This window comes from Aythya ferina, assembly GCF_964211825.1.
Source record: "Aythya ferina genome assembly, chromosome: 27".
NCBI classification, from domain to species: domain Eukaryota; kingdom Metazoa; phylum Chordata; class Aves; order Anseriformes; family Anatidae; genus Aythya; species Aythya ferina.
Genome location: NC_140310.1, coordinates 1,915,877 through 1,938,881, shown reverse-complemented (window position 1 = coordinate 1,938,881; position 23,005 = coordinate 1,915,877). Strand labels below are relative to the sequence as shown.

The following is a 23,005-nucleotide window of genomic DNA, read 5'->3' as shown; positions in this document are numbered from 1 at the left end:
TTTACCACCCTGAATCTTAGTGTTTCCATTAGCTATAAGTAAGAATTATGAGAAATCAGTATGAGCAACTGGAACATACGCTACGGTGAAGGAGAAATACCGAAATCCACAATTATCATTGTACTCCTTCATTACGACTTATTTTTATATACATGGAGTGCCTAAATTTCTCTCATAAACCTTAAACTGTGAAAAAAAAAAAAAAATAGTATCACATCAAAGATTTCCTGTAAAGCAAATCTACAGCTATATCTTTCTGGGAGATCCATTAACACTTCTTAAGAAGAGCACTAAACAGCATTTGTTGAATCACAGCTCAAATGGCATTCTCTGTCTGGTCTTCATTTGCAGCTGCTGACAAAATAGGTGCCATGATTGAACTGAGTTGGATATTATCGACGAAACACCAGCTTACAACTTCTGCAGCAAAAATAAGACTACAGATGACTTGGAGAAAAAGGATAAAGTACAACAATAATGTCCATCCAGGATAGAGTATCACCTGAGTATCAGAATATCACCACCACTGAATGATCAATGTTTTTGCATACTAAGATGATTCTCACAAATTTTAAAGATGGTGGCATTGGTGGTTAAATCATAGGAATATAAACTGGGAGAATTCCTGTTCCTCATTGAAGTGTGAACCCTTTAAAAAGCCACATAATCTTTCTGGGATGTAGTCAGTCTCTGAAGCAGTGCTCAGAATATTTCCTTATCTCCCAGAGATCTCAGGAGGATATTTTGTTTACCCCAACAATATGCCTGGACATCATCGTGACTGAGACCAATCAAAATACACATTTATAATTTTACTTTACTGACACCAATAGACACACCTCAAAGCAGAAAGTTTCACAACTGAATGAAATTTTGACTGCAATTCCACAGCCATTTCAGCAGTTCTAAGCCTGGGCTGATACAGGTCCACCACTGGATTGCTGGTCCTGACATTCCCATGTATCAGCACTTCTGGGATAGCACAGCAAAAAAAAAATATTTAGGAAACTAAGTACAAACCTAAGAGGGGAAAAAAAAAAGTTTACTTTTCAGCTGGACCATCTCCATCCATGACCATAACACTTGGAAGTGTCTTGGCTTTGACTGCCATAAAACAACATGAGCAGGGAAAGACTCGTCCTGTGCGCACCCGTCACCTGGAACAGCCTTTTAATACCACGTTACATGCACTGACTTGCTTCACTACATGCTTGCTGTTTTTGCCTATATGATAAAACAATGATTTATTTCTTCTAATTCTTTAAAGAAAGATTATTACTTCTTTTTTCTTTTAAACAATGCATGTCTATATTTTTTCACTGCTTTCCATAACATTGTTGTGCACTTGATTAACTTTTCTTCAGCTTTATATGGACCCATTTACTTCAAGAAACTTGAGTCTTGGCCCTGCGTGAACAGCAGGCAGAATGATATTGAGGTAATATTACAGATGACATTAACACATGGTGTGATGCCATCTGAGCAACTCATTGATTTTCCACTCCGAACATTATAGAAGAACAACCTGCAAAACTTTAGCTCTGCATTACCGGTTACAGTATGCAGGAATTTTTGTTTCACTCCTGAAGAAAGGGGACATAAAGTGCTGTTATCAGTAGCCTTCACAGCAGGCATTGAGCTGAGCATGGCTCCAGAAGGCAGAATGAGAAACGCACTGTTCAAATACAGAAGACTTAAAATTGCTACATCTATGGGAAGCCTCGGGTGCCAAAACCATCCAAGCTGATAAATCTTGGTGACCATGAAGCGTTATCACCCTGGTTCCAACACAGGGCAGATGTTGGCCATCACTGACTTAATAGGAAGCACAACAGAGGGCCCATTCCTGTCACAGGTGCACCAAGTGACTCACTGCCAGTTACTCTTCCTTTTATAATTACCCTAATAATAATCAAAACCACAGCTGCTGCTTTTGCTTTTTTTTTTTTTTTTTTAAAGAAGTGACTGAATTCCTTCCTGCAAGACCTTTCTCCTGTTGGCACCAGCTGTCCTAACCAATTTTTACACGTGAGTTGGATGTGTGGAAGCCTAACTGATGTACTTACTAATGTAAGTTAGCAAAGGAGCTTCATGCCCTTTGCAGGATGCTGAACCTGCCTCTGGAGCCCCCTGTATAGGGTACATTATTTAATATGACTCTTCACAGCTAATAGAAAGGGTATGTTGATTTCAGTTAAAATTAGCCAACCTTACAAAAACAACCAACCTTCTTTTCACCATCTTTATTTCCATCCGCCAAAACTGCATTTTTCCTTTTCCCCAATTATTTCGTGTGAACCACACACTGCCCACAAAAAGATTGGTTCACTATGTCCAAAAAAAAAAAAAAAAAAGTTTAATAGTTTAATTAGCTTTTGCTATTAGTGCCGTATAGTTAGTGTACCATACCAAACAATGGATTTCATCCACAGAGTTTTCAAGTTTCAAAATCACAAGGAAAACACAACGGAGAATACAGTGACACAAATGAATGCAGGTCACTACTAGACAGGTCGCTCTAGAACATAGTCTCTTCTGGGAGAGTTTGCACTTTTCCCACCTATGCTACACTTGTTCCTCCATTTTTAACTCTGTTGCTCATTGTCTAATGTATAGTTCAAAATGCAAGTGTTTTGTTTTTTTTGGTTGTGGTTTTTTTTTTTTTTTTTTTTTTTTGGCATTCAGTGACTCACTTGCCACTACTGATTAGTGTAAACAAACAAAAAAAAATCTCTTACTTTCATCAGAGCTTCCTCTGAAAGATCTGCTTCTTTAAAACTTCTCCTTCCCCACCTCCCTCCACCAGCTGGAATGTATTTCCATCAGAAATAAGGCCTACTTGATATTTTTCAAAAAAATCATGGAAACAATTTGATTTTGTCTATATTAGTTTGGAGAAATATTTCAAAATATTACTGCTTTGTTTCCACTTCATTATCTTCACTCTTAAATATTTCACATATATTACCACTGAAATGCCCAAGTCAAGCTGTTTTGCCCACATTGAAACAAAGCAAATATACAACAGAGAGAAGATGCCTTTTCACTTTTATTTGGACCACTGTAAAAGAAAATATCTGAGAACTTTTGAATAATGTAGCACAATAGTTTGTTGTGATAACACACAACACGGATTTAGAAACTACTACACAGCATCAGACCCAGAATCAAATAGTCTTACTGTATAAACCTTCCAACCCGAAGTTTAGATTCTTACAGGATTGTAAAAATTTGTCATAAACTAAGCAAGCACCTTTCTATGCTTGCCATATGACCAGAAAGTTACTGATTGCTCCAAGTCTTCAAAATCTAATTTTAAAGGCAAGAGACAGAGGAAGGGACCACAAAGAAACCATAAGACAATACTAACTGTCATGAAAGTGGCTTCAAACACATCTGCTATGGACTTTTTTTTTCCTCTAGGTATCATAGCAAGACTTTAATCAATGCTACATCTGGATATTTAAGCAAGGTTTCCTTCATCACTGCATAAATGGCAGTTTCTTTGAATTACTCAAATGCCATAGTCTTAGAAACTGAGGTAGCTACAGAAAAAAAACATTAGTCATGGGAAACTAGAAAAAAATATTTTGAAGCATTTGGAAAAAATGTGGACAATCTCTAAGATGAAAAAAAATGCATGGAACTACCAGTGGTAGTTTGCTGAAAGCACAATAAGACACACACATGCATTAGATGAACAGAAAATCTTATGCTTGCTGAATTCTAAGATTTGAAATTTTTTTAGAAGAGCTAACTGTGCACAAATGAAGTTTGGGTGTTTCTAGTCACATCAAATATTTCTCTATCAGGAATATACCAAAGGAAACACATTCAGGTAGCACATCTCTACAGCTCCCTTAACATGTTAATCAGGCCACTGCTTTTGTTTCAGCTGTCAAGCCATCCAATAGATCTTCACTTGATACTCACAGAAAACAACAACTGTTCTGTGTGCCAACAGTAACATTGTCATGTCTAAGCAGGGAATATTAGTGTTGAATCAAGCATCCTGAGGACTTTTTCCCACAAAGAGTACCAATTCAGATTTGCATGATTCATGCTAGTGTCCTGTGTAATATTAAAAAAAAAAAAAAAAAAAAAAAAAAAAAAAAGTTAAAAAGTTTATTCTCTCTAGGGGAAATCTGCAATTATTTTTTGGTTTCCTATTAAAAGCAAAATTTAACAGATTTTGCTTAAATCAAAAACATTATATAGCAGAAATACAGATTCAAGAGAAACAATTTATTCATTTGACTGCAGAGCTCTGTAAGACTTTTCAGTAACAGAAACTTAAGACCTTCCATGGACATTTTATGAAATATCAATACTTTGGAGATAGAATAATATGAAAAGTCTTAAGGTTCTGTAAACTTTTTTTTTTTCCTGAAGTTAATGGAAACATGATGGTTAAAGCACAAGATGTATCAAAAGCTTAATAATATTAGCCTTCTTCCTGCTTTCCGCTACCCCTTTTTCTCTCTCTCCTTCCCCCAAAAATATTTTTAAATTCCATTTGCATCTCTGTAAGGTGCATTTTCCGTTAATGGAACTTGAAGAGTTAGTTTGCCATGCACTTATTTGTATGCAGATATCATGAACTTCCAGAAGTGGACCACATGTTTCTGCTGATTTTGGCACAGTTTGTTCCAGTAGAGATATCTTCAATCCACTCTGTTTGGCAGGTTACACTCTTAGGTCCATTAGTTCGATTGCAGTTCTTCCCCATGTTTTACCTAAATTTCACTTTTTAATATCACATCAAGAAAGGAAAATGAAATCTTATTTCCCATGGAAGAATTTCCATTTCTCTGAGAGCCACTTAGTAATTTGTGACCAAATCTGTGTACATTTTTGTTTACCTTGAAGAGCATTTTTTGAAGATAGAAATCTTACCTATTCAACTACATATTCATCAAATCTGTAATGCCTGTTCATGTTCTTTTCGCATTGCTGAATTTTCGCTGACCCTGAATAAAGTATACCATGGGTTCAGTCACAGAAAGTTCTTGATTTATATATGTCTTAATACTCTTAAATGCCGAAAATACCCAGGAAAAGTATTCCAATGAATACTGTTATCCCTGAAAAGACTTTCAGACTTACAGCAATTCACCTTGTACAAATAAGGCTGGCAAGAGATCTTTGTTACAACAGTCTGTCCTCTAGACTGTGAAAAAGCAAATGATGCTGATTTGTCAGTGGCAACAAATCCTTGAAAGAATTTTCATTAAAGATTCAAGTTGGCTTTATGAACCTTGATTCATGCTTTGATTGCTATAGTAATTTTATATACAATTTTGGCATGAGTAACAAACCTGGAATTTCCGTCGAAATTACACTCATAAAATGCAAGTATTTACTTTTCTTTCCCTGTACCTGCTGCCTCATAAACTGGACTAGCTTGACCTGAAGTGTATTTAATATTTAAAGGTTTTAATTCATAGAGATGCTCATGTAATAGAAGGTCTTGTCCCAGCCAATTTCCGACCTGACAATCCCCATCTACCGAAGTTCAGACTTGCTGCACTTTAAAACAGCTTTGCCTTCACTAACAAAGGAATCCAGAATAAGAAAAGGTCATCTCCATACCTCTCTTGATAGACTGTTTTCACAGTTCCTTTTTCCAGACTTGCCTGACACCTACTTCCATCTTCTTCTGATTCACATCCCAGGAAATTAGCAACTTATTTTCCTTTCTCAAAATGAAACCATCTTCCAGGTAGTCCATCATCTCTAAAGTTTTCAAACAGCTATGATGTCCTATTAATTCAGGGTTTAGGGAAACCAGTAGCTAATATTTCAGTTATATCTCAGTGCATGTTTTTAATTCCACTCTTGGAAATGAGACATCAGTGTTGGTTAGTGGATAGAACTTTGAACTGAGGCTTCTATTCACACCTCTGCTATTTCTGGTCTTAAATCCCTGGCAAGGAGCTCAAGTGACAGTTCTTCTCCAGGCTATAAAGTTAGTTATTGGGTGGCCCAAGAGAAGGTGACTTTCTCTCCTTTTCCCACTGTTGCATTTATTTACCATATGTATGTCATATTAAAAAACACTATTAAATTCCTTTGAAAAGTTTTTTGAGATCTAAGAATGAAAACCCAGAGACCTTGCTGTTGTGAAATAGGCTGTTCTTCTGATCCCATCAGACAGTTCTCCTACCTGTTTCAAGAAGAGAGTCTAGGAAAAACAAACCTGGGCATTTGCATAATCGGTATTCACCTTGAAGAGAATCAGTGTGAATGTTTATAAAAAATGAATTAACTCTGTGAGACAATGCTATTTGTTTCAGAGAGAGGCCCTTGAAGTATTAAAATAGGAGATGATTTGCCCAGCCTGTGCTGCTGAGTGCGCTGCTGTGACGTGTCTGCTGCATTCCATCAGTTCTCTGAACTAACTGCACGGCCCTGGGAGTGCCTGTCATCAGAGAGAATAGAAAACAAGCAAACACAACCAGTTTTCCTGCTGCCCATACTCAAGTGAACAGTATGCTCTTTGAAGGGTGATAAGCAGAGGCAGCCACCAGCCCAACTGGTACAGAAAACCTGGCATAGTTTCCTCCTCTCTCTACGGATGCAAACTGCCAGCTCTAGATATTTGACCTGAATAATAATGCTTAGTGTAATAATTCAAAGTCAATGGGAATAGAGAAGAGACACAGACACTGTAATATAGCACAATAATGCAGGAAAACAGGCACAAGTTCCAAAACTTGATGTAGCTACCAACTCTGCAGTCAGAGTGGAAAGACTCCTCCGTTAACATGACCCAAGGTAACCGTGAAACAGGGCAGAAACATGCAGATCTCTCACCACCTTACATGGCTGTAGCATCAGACTAAGTCCCCCCTTAAAAGTTTCTTCACACAAACAAAGTCAGCTTAAGTATCAGTACAAGTGTATCTATATAATTAATACAGATTACCAGGTTCAGTTCCTTGATCTGTCACACACTGGATGCCTTCTGCATGCTGCTATTTCACCTTTTACTTTTAGTCTGTGCTACACACCTATCATGCATTTACTTATTTTTATTGGATGATTTGCAACCTTAATGATGGTCTTTTTACATTTTTTTAAACATATGTGTAACTACAAGTGTAGAGTGGAATACATTCTACCTTTCTTGTCATTCTTACTTTGAAACTGCTTTCACTATTTTAGTTCCTGTAAAACTGTGAATTTTTCTCCCAAATCTTCAAATGGAAATCATGGAATTTGTTTTTATATCTAATCTTCCTTTCCTCTTTGGTAAAGTGACCTGTAACCACAAGCACTAAAAAACAAAAAAAAAAACAACTGAGAGAGGAAGATCTAAATTGCATTCCTGAGACTGAGTCACGACAGCTCAATGTAGGTTTACTTGACACACATACTGCATTAGATTTGCAATGAATTTCACTGATTAAATTTAAAAAAAAAAAAAAAGTGTTCATTGTTTTGCAAAATAACATACTTGCTGCTGATGCTTTATGCTGGAGACACTTCCAAGTTATTCAACTAAGGCTTTATCCAAGGTCTGCTGCAAGCCCCCTAGATTCACACCCAGGGCTTTTATGCAAGTTTTAATTTTAACCCATGAAGAACTTCCACAGCAAGCAGTGTCTGGACAAGGTATGAAACTATGCTTAGTTTTCACTAACTTTCTCAGCTGCATAACAGGCTGGATACTGTTCTTGTTCTGGGAGCTGTCATGGGCCCCTTGACCAGTGAAGCATCACTCTTAGACCGCTAGTCTGCAAGCTGGGAAGCAGCACCCACCACAAGTCCTGTCATCTTTGCCAACAGATACTGCCTGAAACTATTAATATAAACAAGCACTTTCATTAGAAATAGTATGTGCCTTTCTATCTTCTGTATCAACTGCTTCATAAACTCTTTGCAACACCGTCTCTCCAAAGCAGTTCTCATCAGAGACTGAGGAGGACTTGCACAGACGCAATTCCTCTGAAGTTGGCTAACTTAGCTGTTTTTATATTTCTGATTAATCATCAGAGTTAACTTGCAACTTATGGTCACCTAACAATATCATATTTTGTAGAAGAAGCTGTGGAAACTTACTGCCTAAACTATACCAGTCAAGCTGCAAAAAGCACTGGAGGATGTGCCTATGGTAACCCGGCAAACAAATTATGCAGATGACCCATGAGATCTGCCTACATGTTTTTGTGAAATGGAAAACACCATCCTAAGTGCATAAAATTAAGCAAAAAGCCATTTTCAACAAGCAAGACTTTAGTCAATTATTCTAATGAGTACCTGACATACTGATGCTAATTAAATGGTGAATGATTATACACCTTTTAGGTGTCAAGACAGCGACTTACTGTTGAATTTAATGAACAAAGCTGGAGTCACACATCTACTGTTTATGTCATGCTAAATTAGCTGCTTGTTAATTGGATTAAACTACTTCAAATTTACAAAATGTTTGACCAATACTGTTATGCAATGCCAAATTGAGGTGACATTTTCCTACTGTCCAAGAATTACAGGAGGGAGATAAGTCAGTTTCTTGCCCAAGAAGAGTTCTTGGGACTGTGTGTTGTTTCAAAATAAATCAGGGAACCTCACCTAACCTCTAATTAGCAATCAATCAGTACAGTTGCACAGAGAATGAACCAGACAGAACAGTCCCAGATGTTGGCTTTTCTCTTAGAGTGTCTCTTCTATTTGTTATTTGTGTTTGGGCAACTCACACACAAATTACATACCTAAAAGCATTTCCACATAAATTCATCACAGTCTTACAGAGAACAGCAACAAGCTACATTTAACATTTCATTTTAAGAGTGTTGACAACACCTTGAAGAACTCATTTCTTAAATATTATGCTACTGTTTATAGGGTAGTGACTAAAACCTCCTAGAAGAAGAGAGAAGTTTCATGCATAGTAACCATACAAATATTAAACAGAAAGCAGCATATAACTCTAAAGAATAAAAAGTAAGGCAATAGGTAAATAGCATATCTGTAATAATGGCACGACAGCAGCAAATTAGTTACAGAAGTGAAATACATACACGTGCTCTCTCTTCCCAGTTAGTAGAGTATGAGTACACCTGAACTCCCTTTGGGAGCCTTTATGCAACCCCACACACAACAGGACTCTGCACCTTTTCTCTTTCTAAACAACCCAAAGCATAACCCTAACTGGAACACTAAGCCTAACCCTAATTAGGACCCTAAAAACACATACGGTGCCTGTGGCGTAACGACCTCACGGACAGCAGGGTTCTATTAGGATCAGTAACTGCTACTACTTTATTTATTATCACTTTAAGTTGTTAAGCAACTCGGCCTTCGGGCCCTATGTATCTTATTCCTCCCAGATCGAAGGGAAACAGATCCGTTCCTTTTCAGGGCCTCTAGTACCTGGATCAAAAGGCACATTCAGTTCACTGGGGGCACAACAGCCAAGGCCTGTGATGGCAGTACTGGTGGGGGGCAGCAATGGCATAGCTGGCAGATCAGTGGACGAGCCCACAGCTCCCTCACTATCTGGCAAACCACACGTTTCTGATTGTGGTCCCACATGGCTCTGTAAGGCCTCAGAGACTGCTCGCCAGGTGCCGAGCAATCCCACCACAACCTTGTCATTTTTAGTAGCAGAGTCCCAAAGCTTCACCTCAGTTTGGTCCCATGTTTCAGGATCATAAACTTTCTGATTCATAATAACAGGAATAAACTGGAAGGTTACCAGGACATTATTTGGTTCTAAGGACCAAACCTATCTTCATGAGGTGAGCAGTGTCCCTGCTCCTGTCCTGGTCCCTGTTCTGCTAGCGTGTCCCTGTTATTCAGGTCCCTGTTCAGACGCCATTTGTGGTGTGATGTTCTTCAGGTCCCTGTTCGGGCGCCATTTGTAGCATAATGACCACACGGACACCAAGGTTCTTTCAGGATCAGTAACTGCTACTACTTTATTGATGACATAATTTCAGCTCCCTCACATTGAGGGCATAACTTCAGCTCTCCTTTTACTGAGGACAGGCACCTTTCTTATACCATTTGCTCTACAGCAGTACTTTTCCACTAACTATTCACTGGTTAACAACTTTGCCCGGCAAGAGCAAACACTCTGCAACTTCCATGTTTTAATAGTTGGAGAAAAGCAGTCTGAAACCCCGAGGTATCTCCTGAATCACCCTTCTTATTTCTTTTAAACTCTTTACATTCCTTTGCCATTGAACCTGACGGACGGCACTGGCACCACGACATAAACCAGCCCAGACACAACAAAGGCTGGAAAGTGGAAAAAGCCATCAGAGCAGTGAGCGAAGGTGCATGGCTGGGGTCACAAGGATCAGCCCTCACAGTCTCATGAGGCCCTTTCTAGGCTAGTCTTCCTGTTTTAACCTGTTATTTCACAGTTTTCTGTCCCTTTCTTTTAGTTAAACGTAGAGCATTATCACCCTTTAACGCAGCTGCCTTGTGCCACTGTTGCCAGTCCAAGGATGGAGCCAGACTCCTCCCAGTGGGGTCTGCTAGGAAGGCAATGGGCACAAACTGAAGTAGAGAAAACCCATATTTAAGGGGGAAAAAAAAAGAGAGAGAGAGAAATATACCAAAAGAAAAGCTTACTTCTGCGTGTAAGAGAGCTGTCAAGCAGTGGAACAAGTTGCCCACAGAGGCTGTAGCGTCTCTATCCTTGGAGATACTGAAACCCCAGCAGGACACAGCCCTGCACAAGCTTTAAGCAGGAGGATTGGACTGGGGATGAACCTGAACCATTTTGTGTGTGTTCTTTTTTTTTTTTTTTTTTTTTTTTTTGCAGCAGAACCACCTGTTTCTTGTTTCCCTCCCAGGTGTGAGCCACTCTTCACTTGGCTGCATCTCAGCAACACCCCAGTCTCCTATTTGCAGGAGAGGAAAACCCAAACCATCCCATCCCCACATCCCTGCTGACTGCTTCCCTTTAAGAACCGGAGCAACTGGCCCCAAAGTACAGATACAGCATTAATGCCAGTGTCTGCAATTGCAAACGTAGATCTCTGCAGCCCTCTAGCGCTCTTTAAACAGAAAAGAGCTTGCAACAGCCATGGGGAAAAAGGGAAGGATGGCTCAGGTTGTCCTTTAATTTCCTACCCTGGAGCTGCCACAGGCAGGTGCAAGCCCTGGCAGGGGGCTCAGCCCCGGAGGCTGGAGTTTATCATCATGCAGGTCAGAGGTTTGGGCTGGGGGCTCTCAAAGCCCCTTGTCCCCAGCAGACAGGGAGTTTAGCAGCTGCCAGCCTGGGCTGCATTTCTTTCCCCGCCTCTGCTGCTGGCTAACCTGAGCAAAGTGTTTTTCTGTGCCTCTTTTCACCGCTGCCATCATCCTAATTGTGCTGACATCCCTCGTCCTGCAGTGCAGCTGAGAGGCGATGCTGATCTCCTGGTGACTTCGGCAGTTTAGCTAGAGCATTTTCCCCAGGAGTCCACCGCATTTACGTTATTTATTTTCCAGGAGAAGACAATGCAACTATTTAAACATTGTTCTTCCGTGCAACACTAATTTAAAATAGAGGCTTTTATTTGCTAACAGGACAGAGTACCAGCTGGTATTTACCTAAACAGCTTTAATGTTTAGACAGGCTCCTGCTCCACAGCCTGTATTCCCTCCTGAGAAGCAGCACCAGTGCACAGAAAGTGTGCTGGCCAAGCAAAGGGTAGGTTGGTTTTGCAGCTCCAACACCTGGTCTGGAAACAATTTAATAGCTTCATCCCATGCTCTAGGTGGGCAGGGGGAGATATTGAGTACCAGGTCCCTCCCCATTGATATCCCTTCTTGCCTTCTCCCAGCTCCTTAGACCCTTTTCCATGCTTCAGCCTCCCTTTCTTAAAGCATATGCTGTTGTTCCACGTGTCCTACAAAAGTGAGGATATAAACCAATATTTGGGAGACCCCTTAAGGAGCAGCTTAGGAGAATGATCCAAATTATTGGTCTCCTATCTAACAGCCTTTGCCTATTTGTATTTGGATGATGCTATATTACCTCCATGATAAAAATACACATGGAGCTGAGTTGGAAAACTTTCTGCATCTGTTTCACTCCTGTCAGAAATACTCCTCCAATGTTCCTTACAGAAAAAGAAAAAAGAGAGAGAGAGAGAGAAACACAACCCTTCTGCCAAATAACAGATACAGAAAATTAGAAGTTAATTAAATGAAATACAGTTGCTTTCCAGGCTCTGATAAAATCCTGAAAATCTTTTTTTTTTTTTTTTTTTTTTTTACAGTTGGATTTCTCCCACAAATCTCCACTTCAACAAAAGAAGTAGTCTGCATGTAAAATACTTTGAATGATTAATTCTCTGGAGCTCCAGAGACAGATGCACTGATACCCAGCTCCATTGAAACAGGTCAGCTGTGCCTTATAGCTGCAGGATTAAGCTCTTCCACGTCTCCATGCTGAGGTCCAGGTCCTCCCACACAGTGCAGGCAGCATGGGCTCTTTGTGATTTTTTCACTTTTTCCAATCAAACAGAATAGCATTTCTTTTAAAACGAACCGTATGTTCTTTGGCTTCATGCTTTTGCCATTAAGGATCTGAGAAGCCGCAGCACTAAGTTTTATCCCTGGCGAAGTTCAGAGGCTCTGCATTTGCCTACGCCCCAGGATGCTCCACCTGCCAACACTTGTTTTGGGACCCTTGTGTTGGTGGAACAAGCAGAAAGGGCCCATAAAACATCAGCAGCCCTCTTAAGGTGACAGTGATGGTGTGGTAAGGGCCCAGCCTTTGCAAGGAGTTGGGGACAGAAGGGGAAAACAAGGTAAAAAGCAGCTACTGGGGATACACCCACCAAAATTTAGGATTTGGCCCATGAATTGAGAGTGCTTTGGGCTTCAAGTAGATGTTTTAAATCCTCCTTGTTAGGAGAGGGATCTCAGCTGCTCTCCTTACTTTGCCACCTATCCAGGCTGAAGCTGTCTAAAGAAACGACCTGAATAACCTTGTCATTTCAATTTTTCACACATTTTCTCTGCTGTGTGTTCTCAAGATCTGGGAAGTTTAATTTTCCCAGCACAATTGCCGGAGGCTGCTCATCCCTATCAGGGCTCAGTCCACCACATCAAAGGGAACGGGACACATCAGAGGGGAGCAGAAGGGCTGCAGTCCCATAGCAGGGTGCCGAGGGGATGCTGCAGGCTCTAAAGCATCCCCCAGTTTCTATAAGCAGGTTTGGATTAGCAACATGCGCTGCTGACACCGTTACAATCGCCCACGCTGAAACAACTGAAATGCTGTCGTGCCTCCTGGGGTGCATCTGAGCAACAGCGGGTTCCCAGAGAATCACAGCAAGACCTTTGTCAAGGTGGTATAGGATGATGATGCTTTCCAAAATCACTCTTCTGAAGAGCAACAGGAAGACAAGTGCATGATGACAGCCTTCGCATTATCATAATCTCACAGAAAATGGATGGACAGTCATCAGGAATGTTAAAAGGCTCCATTTTCCTAACGCCTGGAGTGTTTATCCCTGTGCTAGCCTAAACACTAGATGCAAACCCTGGCACTGCACATGAGCTTTCACCTAGCTCCAACTCCGGCCAAAGCCACCACCGGTGACCGAACCTAACAGAGGAAGGAGCACCCAGCACCGGGCTGGTCCCACGAGAGGAGCGGCGTTCACATGAAGCCATCTCAAGGTAAAGCAAATTAAGACACTCAAAAGGGAGCTTTGTCAGAAACCAGGAGATTCGAGCCACCTAATGAAAGAGTGCTGGATGCCTCGGCCAAATTTACATTCCTTTGTTTATCCCAGCTGCGTCTTTCCAGAGCCTAATGCAGTCAGCAGCAGCATTTCCCTTTGGTTCAAAACAGGAGGGGGGCTTGCTTTGAAGACTTCGCTTGCATAGGAAATGAACTTCTTGATTCCTGTTGACATTTGCAGCAAGGTGTAGGTGGTGCTTGTAGCATTTTTTCAAAGCTCCCCAGCTCTGTTTGTTCAGATACTTCACACTCCTGTGAAATGTGATAATACTAAGCAGTGGGTGGAAGGAACAGCATAAACGTATCCCTTCAGGAGACAGGGGGTTTCAAAACTGCTCTGCATGTGAAGACAACTCCCTCTGCTACCAGCTTCCATGCCACTGTCACCAAAGTCTCCACATACCTGGAGCTTTTAACCGTGGAAGTGGCAAGGAGCAGCAAGATGCACCATCACCATTTTGTTCCAGCTCTGCAGCAGCCAAAGCGACTCTTGTGCTGGTTTGTTCCTCTGAATTCCTGATACATAAAAAAAAGCAAGAGCCATCCTTTTCCTTCCCAGTCTCCTGGTGTGGGGGAGATTGTCTCTGAGGGTAAGCAGTGATGTTTTCACCTCCCAGGCTGAAAAACTGCAATGGTAAAGCCCGCACTGTTAGGAGTGGTGCGGCTTTCATTGAACTTACAAGTCAGTCAACTGACCCTTGCTTTCAGGATTAGATATTAACAAGGTGCTCATGTTCCCAGCTCTATTTTTACATACACTTTATTCAAGTTCCAGCTCCTGGAGTCAAAAACTGGAGGTTTTGGCTGGCCCCATCTCCCGTGCTTCTAAGCAGGGAAGGACCTCAGGGACAGAGCAATGCTGGACGAAGGCTGCCTCTTTGTTAAAGGTCAGTCCCTGGCCTCAGCCCTGGTTTCTAAGCATTAGGGGTGTCCAGACCCAGGTCTTAAAATATTCTGGGCCCTGAAGCTTGCAGTGACCTTGAGCAAGCACTCGCACCCTGCAGGATCGTGGCCCGTGGTGTTAAGCTGGCTGCAGAACTGGGGCAGCTGAAGAGCAGCTGATTTGTAGTTTGGGCTTTGCAAGACAGCAGCATCAGAAAATGTAGTCATGGGTCTTTGATATTTAATGCTGGCCACTCTGAGTCAAATCTTGTTTCTCTGCATGCTCTACATTCAACCCCTTTTTGATCTTTTTGCTGTAACCATCCTGCAGATACCTTCGTTTCCTTAAGCAGAGCAGGCTCCAGCTTCCCAGGGCTGCATTTTGGTCCTGCTCGGGACGAGGCAGTGAGACAGAGACCCCCCAGCAGCTGGGTGGAAGGAAGGGGCTGGGTTTTGCTTTCTACCTCACAGAGATCAACAATCTGCCTTAACTCCTCCTGAGCAGAGCTTGCCTGCCCCACAGCTGAGAGCACACTGACATCTAATGGCATTTACCATTATTGCAAAACATTTTGAGGGAAGAAGCTGCGACCCCCTTGCCTCTCATCTAACCTCGCTGCCACAACAGTGAAACAGGAGGATTTATTTCTAGGGAAGTTGCTGTCCTGACGCCTTCTTTTAGATTAATGAATTTCCTAAAGCATTTCAGGAGCCTACCTTATAAAGCAGTGAGGCTTAAGGCCCCAAACCCCAAAAGGCTGTAGTTATCTGAAGTCTTTTTGCATCCTAGCGGACCTCAAGCCACAACCCCCACTCTCATACCTCCTCTGGGGGAATAAAGTGGGAAAGAAATAAAAGGTTTGTGTGTGTTCCCTGAGGACATTTTGGACTCGCCCCTGCTGGAAGGTGTGGAGGAAGTGACACATCTGGCTGTGTAAGCAAACCTCCTGATGCCTGTCATCCTCCCAAGCCTTAGGATGGCTCATCGGCCTGGCAGCATCCCTTGAAGGCACCTCTGGCACCTGGCACCCAGCCCCAGGGAGCAGCAAGAGCAGGGTGCTCCCCTGGGAGAGGAACCAGGGCGACCCCAGCACCGCAGGTGAGGCCCTAAGCAGAGCAGCATCGTGCAGCAGGGTTGGGAACGGCAGCAGGATGTGTAGGACAGGATGCTTCTAGGTCAGCAAATGCAGAATTTAAAATACAGATTTTATAAAATCTCTGCTGCTGGTCCCAGCATTTGCAGAGCGGCGCCTTGCAGCGTGTCAGGCGGGTGCTCAGCTCGTTGCTGTCCTCTCTGCAAGCTGTTTTTTTGTTCTGGGCTTCTGAATACGGCTCCAGCTTTTCTTTGGTTGTAGCAAGAATTTAATTTGGATGTGGCAAGGGAGGATAATCAAATGTTTCTCCGGCTGTATGCGTTTTGCTTTTACTTTGGCTGAAGTTTATTACTTGTCAGCGGAGCTGGCGTTTGTTACCGTGTTTGCAACCTGGGGTTGTGTGTACAGATCTAATAAGGGAGAAATGATTTCATTGTTCAGGTAGAACAAAAGCTCTGAGCCCCTTTGAGGGATGAAAATTCCGGGTTAAGCTTTGCTGGGTTCTGTAAAAAAATCCTTCCTGGTGATTGCAAGGGCTGCACGGACGCTTCCAGTGCTGAGCCACAGCACCTGGCTGCCAGAATCCTGCAAAAGAAGAGGGAGAAACCCGAGTGGTGTCACTTTGGGGAGTGTGTGATCCCCTTGAAATCTTCACGCCAAGCGTGGCTGGGTTTCCCTCTTCAGCTCCTGGCAGCTAGAGAGAGCAGCCTGCATGTTTTAGCAGGTAAATCCCCTTCCCACCTCCTCCAGCATCCAAACCTGCAAATACGCGTCTGAAGTCTGAGCTTCGTTTTATCACCTCCCCTATTTCTTTTCTTTCTTTTTTTTTTTTTTTTTTTAGGCTTATTATTCCATGTCATTATGAGTGCTGTAAGTAGCTCTTTGTGTCACGGTAGCCACATTCCTTGCCCACAGTGTGCCTTGCATGCTCTGTTGAAGCAGGATATTCCCCGGCTGATTAACAAGAAGAGAATTTCGTGCCATGCCCTGCTCTCCCAGGTGCCGTCGGGCGGCGAGGAAGGTTTGTGTGCTGTCCTGGCTTGTGTTTGGGGTAGCTGGGACAGCTGTCGGCAGCGGACTTTGCCCTTCCTGGAGCTGGTGACGTGTGGGAGCGGGTTGCAATGCAGAGAGCAAACCGTGTGAACCCCAGGAGGAATTTCTTAAGGGCACTGTCACACGCAGAGCTCCCTTATTTTTGTCCTGCCTCCTCATTAGAAAGCCAGCAGGGAGTGGCAGAGGGATGGGGAAACCCTTTTCTGCTGTGCCTTGTGAGGAAAAAGAGGAGAAAAGCAGGAAAGCTGCATGTGTGAACTGCTCCGTCCTAATGGGGATGAGTGTCTGATGGAAAACAGACCAAAAGCTTATCGTTACCTCTGGATCATTTGGGCTTATTAGTGATTGATTACGCATTTAATGATAAGAAGTGCGCCCCGGATCTGGGGGATGATTTGTAGGAACAGCAGAAAGCTGTTAAAGAAGAAAAGCTGCGATGGTTATCGGGAAAACTTGTGTAGGGTGAAAGTTAATCCTTCCAAAGCTGTGATGGAAAATACTCGGTGGTGCTTTTGTGCCAGGTGAAGGCACTCCTAGTCTGCCATGGGTATTTCTACCTGTGATAAGTGAATTCAGTGGTTTACCTCTTTTTGCCCTCTGTATCTGAAGAACTACCGACCCATTCTCCCCCCAAAATCAATGTATAATATCTGAAAATCCACCGAACAAGAGAATGTGTGAATTATTTGCAGCAGAATGAGTTAAATCGCATCTTTTAAATCGCATTTAAAAGATGCCAGTCAAGCTCGTGGTTGCAGAGACAGCCGTGGGCCATCCCACTAAACTTGGGGTGTCACGACAGAGGTCGGGGCTGCCCTAGTCTCTGCCAACCCCACCAAGTCCCCCAAAGGGACAAGGGACAAAGCTCCTGGGGACAGGGAGCGCTGGCAGCAGCCACCAGCAGATTTCCAGGGGCAGGAATTGCTTAACAGCAGCCGTGCTGCGCAGGCAAGTTTCTCAATCTAATCTAAGCTGGAAATACTACAGTCTTGTGGACTCTTGCCAGCTCCTCTGAACTTTAAAGCAAGTTTGAGGAACAAAGCAAAAAATAATAATAATAAAATAATATATATATATATGTGGTATTGCATTATTCATGCATGGAAACAATTCCTGCCAAGTGCTCTCCACGGGCCTCTCGTATCTCCGAGCCCTCTTATATCCCCAGCAATTTATAAGGTATTACAAGAGTGTAAGGGGACGGATTCCCACATTGTTTTAAAACAGGGCACAGATGAATCACTTGCCTGTACACTGTAAGTAATTATTCCATTTGCACACAGTGGATGTTTCTCGACAAAAGGACCACATCTTTTTTTTTTTTTCTTTTTTCCTTTTTTTTTTTTTTTTGTGGAGCTGCTTTTAATTCGACAAAGAGTCTTGGCCGAAGAGGAGAAAACACTCATAAATGTCAAAACATCGCAATCTGACAATTAAAAATATGCATTTTGGAAGTGTTCCAGCATTTCAGGCTGGGATTTAGGAGGGGAGCATTTTGTTTCCAAGCAGTTTTTCCCTTGGAAACAGCCCCGGAGGAAAACTGGGGAAGTTGAGCAAGGAATTCAACCTGAGCCTGGCATCCAGTGTGAGCACCAGCTCCGGGCTGGCCTGCAGCTCTGTGCTTGGGCTGTTTTTTTTTTCTTTCTCTGCAGCCCCCAAAGATGCCTGTTTTGTTTCAGCCTGAACTAAAAAGCTTCATCTTTTTTTGTAGCTTTTTTTGCAGTTCAGCTATTGAACCATGCCTGTGAGGTTGTGCTTAAGGAAGGTGAGGGTTTCTTCTCCGAAGTGCAAGATGGACATTGGAGATGGACTTGTTCCTGGTATCGCTTCTTCAGGGGTCTAGAAGAAAACTCAATTTATTCCTGGATTTAAGCGAGAGGCAGAAGCTGACCCTGCAGTTTGTGCTGTGCTGCTGCTCACTCCTCCAGCGTCCCCCAAAGCTGCCCGATGGCAGCACCCCAGGAGCTGGGGTTCGACTGCCCCATGGACAAGTGCTAAGAGGTGAGGTGGGATGCAGGGGACGGGTGGTTTGGTTGGGCTCGATGGCAGGAGGCTCCCCAGGTGACAGGAGGGGGACACGCTGCAGCTCCCTTGCTGCCGGTGCTCGTGGGCCAGCGGTGGCACCGCTCCGTGCCTCAATTTCCCTGCCTGTGTCAAAGGAGCTCGGTTCTGGCCCTTCGCAGGGGAAAACATCCTTGGTTCCTGGTGGATGAGGTGTGACTGCTGGGTGGGAAAAGCCCTGCGGTGCCAGGAGATGGCACCATCCTCCCAGCAACCCGCTGCGTGCACCCAGATCGAGGGGAGACCCCAGGCTGGGCCATCCTGGTCCTGTGCCCTGCGTGGCTCCTGGCTCTGCAGCCTGGCCTGAAGCTGCAGAGCCAAAAATAAAATAAAATAATAAAATATCTCAAAACCTCTTCCTCCTGCTAAACATTATGCTGGGCTGGCATCCGAGGGACTTTGCAGGAGGCCAGAGAATTCAGGGCAGCCGGGGCGAGCAGGTCACCCCCGAGGCCACGCTTGGCTCCCATTTCAGCAAAAAAGGACTTTAAAAAGTGGAATCGAAGACCTTTGGGAAGTGGCCTTTTGTGCTCTGCCAGCCACCACAGCTCATCTGGTGGCAGTTTTCAGACGAGCAGCCCCAGCTGGGGGAATCTGAGCAGCCTGCCAGGTCCTCTTCTGTCTTAATTTCTGTTTTTAGGGGCGTAATGGTGTTTGGCGGAGAAAATAGGAAAGAAATGAGAATTGTGCAAGGTGGAGCTGAGGGAGGTGATCTCTGTGGCTCAGCTTGGGTCCCCCTGGGGCCCACGGGAAGGAATTGGGTGCTGTTTGCTCTCCCCCATCCCTGTCCCACCTGCCCTGGCATTTCAGCATCACCTCAATGTCGGCAATGAGGTATGGCACAAGCAGCCCACGTACCAGCGAGCCCAGCAGGCAAATCCCCATTTCAAGAGCATTTGTGGGATGCAATGCATGGCCCTTATCTAAAACACTCCAAATGATCTGTGTCTCACTCCGAATGACCCGTGTTTTTTAACAGGACATCATTTCTAGACACTTCATTAGTGGCACAACATTGGGTCGAGGCAAACCTTCCACTGACCAAGGGAGCCTGTGGTCAAGGAGGGTTTTTTTTCCTCCTCTCTCTTGTCCCCCAGCTCTCACATCTGCAAAAACGAGAGGAGAACCGGGGAGAAGCCGGGTGCTCACGGCATTCCCTGCCCCACAGGAGGAGCTTGGCCCGGGGCCGCCCGCGCTCGGTGTCTCCCCGAGCGAGCCTGCAGAGATTTTTCCGCCGGGCTCCCGCGAGCCCTCCTGGCAGGCTGCCGAGCAGCACACAGAGCCGTTCAAAGACTTTTCTTGTTCTGTTCCCTGGCTCCTGGAGAGCCCTGAAGAAGGGCTCCTTTCACGGCCCTTGCATTTCCTAGACAGAAATTGTCATTTTTCAAACACAGCTTCCCTTCTCCTGGCCCGGAGCCTTTCACCTCCCAGCTCCCTGACGTCAGGCCGCCTTTGTGATGCTCTGTGCGGCGTTTTGTGCTCCGGTTCTTTTTCAGCCCGTTTAAATGCCTGGCCCTGCCGAGGGCCGGGCAGCCAGCGAGGGGCAGCCGGTGCTGCCAGGCCCCCGCGCGCTGCCACCGTGCCCGCCAAATCCGCGCCTCCATCCGAGCGGGGCTGGGTGGCACAGATCTCTGCAGCAAGCTTTTTGTTGTGCTTGGCAGACGAAAAGGATTCATTTTTAGGGGGGTTTCTCATGCTGTCTGGCCTTTCGAGGCCATCTGCGAGGGAGTTTTGCAGGGCATGCAGGCGAGATGTGGTGGCCAGCTGTGTGTGCCGGGGCTCGGGGTCGGAGCTGGGGGCGCTCGGCTCTGCTGCTGGGGCTGCACCTGCTGCTTGCTGCCCCATGAGGACAGAGGGAGGGCTCCCGGCACCTTTACGGTGTGGAAACCAAACCAAGCAGCCATCGCATGACTTTTGGCGGGCACAGCAGGCGCTGATGTGGGTATTTTCTTGGAGCAGCTCTTGTGAAACCAACCGCGCTGGGGCAGAAGCCGTCACCCAGCTGGGACGCGACGTCACACGCCAGGAAACCATTGCAGCTTCGCCCCGAAATAGCAACGATCCCCAGAAAGCTCATTCCCTTCTCCCTGCTTGAATTCCCCTTCTTGCGCCAGCTCTGTCACTCCCCGGGGCACGTCCTCAGCTGCTGGGCTGCGACAGAGCCCGGCCCTGACTCACGTCCCCAGGTGGTTGCATCACCCCGTGCCGTGGCACCGCTGCTGCAGTGGCTGCAGGCCGGGTTTGTGCGGCTCCCTGCGTGCGCACGCAGCCCCTGCCATCGGCTTCCCCGCTTTGCCAAGGCTGCTCCCTGCACTCGAAATTTTCCAGGCTTGGAGCCGGGCCAGCGGCGAATTTTTGTTTTGCAAGCGAGCAAAATCGGCTCAGTGTTGTCAAGCCCCGGCGGCCACGTGAGCCGAGCGCGGGGCTCCCCGGCTCTTCCAGCCGAAATGTTTGCCCGTCCTTCTGCTGCCGGCCGCTGCCTTGGCTCCACACTGCAGGGCCGTGCCCCAGGCAGCTCTGTCAGAGAGGCAAATGTTTTATTACAGGCTCCGTGTCCTTCGGTGAGATCTTGGCAGGAGGGCTCCAGACCCTGCGCAGTTCTTAAAATGAGCCTCGGATGTCCCTCGGCCACGGGGACGGAGCTCCTTGTCCCGTTAGCACCCAGCCTTGCGTTGTCACCAGCCCAGCCTCCTGGTGTCACCTCCTGTGCTTGGCACAAACCTCCCCATGGGTGGCACAGCCCCGTGGCTGCCTTCACGGCTTAGCCTTCCTGTCTGTAGGAGGCTCATTCCAGTCTCTTCCCACCCCCGAGCCAAGCTCAGGGCTTGTTCCAGTCAAGCAGGAGGCTACGGGGTGTAAAGGCAGCGTGCAAATATCTGTGCGCTGACATCGTGTTGGGCTTTGGTGCAGATCCAAGCCCTCTCTCACTCCTGATGCTTGTCTTGCTCAGGCAACGCAGGTGTTGGGTGCTGCGAGATCTCGGAGGATCTCCAAGGGCTGGGGAGCATCTGATCCCCTCCAGGGTCTCTCTCATCCCGGAGGAGTTATGGCAGCGGAGAACAACTGGACCTGTTCTACCTGTGTGCGAGTTCCCCGGGCAGGTAGGGCTGGCAGGAGGAATTCCTGCCGTTCCTGCCGGGCTGACTCACCCGTGTCTCCCCCGGCCGTCCCGGGAGCTGCGGGGCGCTGCCATCCCTTCGCCTTCATCTCCTCCTCGGAATTTGGGGGTGTGAGTCAGCCCCGTGGGCGGTGGGCTCGCGGGGCCTCCCCCCGGGGCAGCTCCTCGTTTGGGGAGGCAGAGGCACGTTCCCACGTCCAGCATCGTCCTCCTGCCCCGTCCACCCTCAATTTTTCTCCAGGAGGTGCACGGGGACGGGGACGGGGTCGTGCCGACGGTGGCCCCGCTGCTCTGGCAGGCGCTGACTCAGCGCTGCGAGCGGCGTTGGACGGGCACAGTGCGAGCAAGGGATAAACAAGCAGAACGAGGGCAAATGCATCAAGCTCAGGCATGTGCCGTGCATTGTGACCTGCCGTGGCGCCTGGCGTGGCGGAGGATTAATGGCCTGGAGACTGAAGGGCTCTGTTCAGCCGCAGGTCCTGCCTTCTGTGCTCCTTTTTCCCCCATGAATGCAGAGGTCGGTTTACCCTGGAAAGGGAGAAAGGGCAGGGGAAGGCCTCCCTAGCCTGAATGGCTTGCCTAAACATCTCGGATATTTCATCCCGCGGGTCCCACCTGCGCTGTGGGGTTATCCCAAGCCTCCTGGCACCTGCCCCCTGTGCTCAGCCAGCACTTTGGAGCTGCTCCAGCAGCAAAGCCACCCCAAAACCTCCCGCTGCTGCTGCTCACGGGGTCCCACTGCAAAGCCACCCACTGCAATGCTCCCGGAGCAGCCTGGCCGCCCCCCCGGGGGGTGAAAACCACCCCACAGCCTTGGGATTTTTAAGGGCACGGACCGACGTGCAGCCGGGAGCGGTGCACAAGTGTGAGCTGGGTTTCTTGCCACCGCAGCTGAATGCCCCTTGTGTCGTGCCACCGACCTGCGGGGGAAATGAGCTCGGCCACGGGCGACCGCAGCGGCTCGCAGCGAGCCCATAACCCCAGGGCAGCCACAACACCTGGCGGGGGGACCCCACAGCCACCTCCTGCCCCACTGAGCATCGTCCCTGCCGCCTTCCCCTCTTGCATCAAAAGAGAGTTTTTTTGCTTGCTTAACAT

At 46.0% G+C, this 23,005-nt stretch overlaps 1 long non-coding RNA gene across 2 annotated transcripts; it reads left to right on the top strand.

The window, feature by feature from the left end:
• The first annotated feature begins 15,009 nt into the window (after positions 1 to 15,009).
• LOC311424342 lies at positions 15,010 to 20,950 on the top strand. Of its 2 annotated transcripts, XR_014686059.1 has the most exons (3): positions 15,010 to 15,680; positions 18,440 to 18,729; positions 20,749 to 20,950. It is a non-coding gene; the product is annotated as an uncharacterized lncRNA (long non-coding RNA). The 2 variants fall into 2 exon arrangements; XR_014686060.1 differs by lacking the exon at positions 20,749 to 20,950 and having other exon boundaries at positions 18,440 to 19,139.
• Positions 20,951 to 23,005: the final 2,055 nt, after the last annotated feature.